We start from the raw sequence: 2,003 nt of genomic DNA on the forward strand, positions 1-2,003 counted from the left end.
AGAAAGCTCTGGTATTATGTTATATGGATGGGTGTATGGATTTTTATGTTTACTGCTGCTAGGTTTTCCGCTGTGTATGCCAGGAGTCCCCGTTACCCACGGGTTTGGGTTGACCATTTATTTATTATGTTGCATTTTATTGACGGACGTTACATACATGGTTGGACCCAAGACCCAACATGCTTAAGCTTTTGGGTAAAATTAGTGTTCACCCATGTGTATCAAGTCCACCCATGGGCTCCTCTGGTTCTTCTGACGTGCTAACAGTTGGAGGACAAAGTGTGTGATCAAAGCCAATAAAGATCATCTATGCTGCGGATGGATCCGAATAAGGTCAAGACGTGAGAGGTAGGATTAGTTCGGAAGCACGTGGAATGTAATTCGACGCACGTAATGTAGTGATCCTAAAAAATAAAAAAATAAATAAAATCAATAAAATAAAATTTAAATTTAAATTAATTAATTAATCATTTATTTATTATTATTAATTAAATAATATTATATTATATTTTATATATATATATATATATATATATATATATATATATAAGTAAACCTTCTAAAGGATACATGAGGTATTCGTCCAGAGGCCCCCCCTGAAAATTTCCTGCGCCCCAACCTCCCTCTGTCTCTGTCTCTCTCTCTTTCTCAATTTTTCGATGGACTTGCAGTGGATCGGGAAACGGAAGGTGTTGTTAGATTACTAGTTCCGTCGCCAACATATCTATTGGAGCAGATTTGTCGTGGGAGTGACTTAGACACTATTCCTGGGGTAAGACAGTTTTTTTCTAATTTCTTAATTTTGCTTTAAATCTACCGCTAAATCGACGATCGAGCACCACCACGTGGTCCTAGTCACGATTGTCGTCATTTTAGTGAGGATAAATTTTCAATTGGGGTTTTCTAGGCCCCATTCCAAAGCGAGAGTGTGATTTGAAAAATTAGTTAATTAGTTATATTTGAAAGTATAACTATTTATTTGGAATTTATGACCCTAAGAAATATTAAAATATTACTTTATTTAGGGTTCATTTAATGGAATTACGATTTTTGATTCAGAGTCCGGGTGAGAGCTGTAGGTATTTTTCGAAGTCCCTGTTGACATAGTTCAAGAAATCATGTAAGGGAAAAAATATATATTAAACCAGAATTTTTATGAATTTGATGGAAAATAAATTGTATTATATATACGTGTATATGTTTCGGTATGAGTTTAAAATGCCAACCATTTAAATTATATTTTTTCGAGTTTAGGGCTATTTATTAGATACATATATATGAAAATAAACTGATGAAAGTGGAAAATATTTTTACGATAATTATGTAAGAAATAAAAGGTATTTTCAGTATATAAACATTAAATGTTAGTTAATTTATTTTACGAGCAGTGTGTGAATTTTATTACTAAATTGTGTGATATTAATAAATGTAAGCTCTGTGCAAATATATGTTAAATATATGAGATGCAGATTAAGTAAGTAATGTATTGAGAATGAAATATGATATGAACTATGCTACTTGTGTGTATTAATGCAACCATGTAAACACCTGAAAAATGTTGGGTAAAACAGTTGAAAGATGTTGGATAAAACAACTGAAAGATGTTGGGTAAAATAATTGAAAAATGTTGGATAAAATAGTTGAAAGATATTGGGTAAAACAGCTGAAAGATGTTAGGTATGAAATGAAAATAAAAATGAATGAAATGGAAATAAAATATGAAATGTGAACAATGTAAAATGGAAAAGAGTCACGTAAAGTGAAATGAAATGAAAAGTAAAAAATGGAACATGAATAGTTGAAAAATGTAGAATAATGACAAACAAAATAATGTATTATGGTATTGTTAATATTTATGTTAGTAGAACATGCTACGTTTGGGCGAGGCAAACTCTTCGTCCGAGAGCTTGCTGAAAAAGTGGAGTGCTCTAATTGTATCAAGTGTGGCAGTAGGCTGCATAACGTGCTAGAGTAGAGGGAAACTATTTGTATGAGCGGATAGA

The sequence above is a fragment of the Malania oleifera genome, chromosome 10 (assembly GCF_029873635.1).
Source record: "Malania oleifera isolate guangnan ecotype guangnan chromosome 10, ASM2987363v1, whole genome shotgun sequence".
Classification (NCBI taxonomy): Eukaryota; Viridiplantae; Streptophyta; class Magnoliopsida; order Santalales; family Ximeniaceae; genus Malania; species Malania oleifera.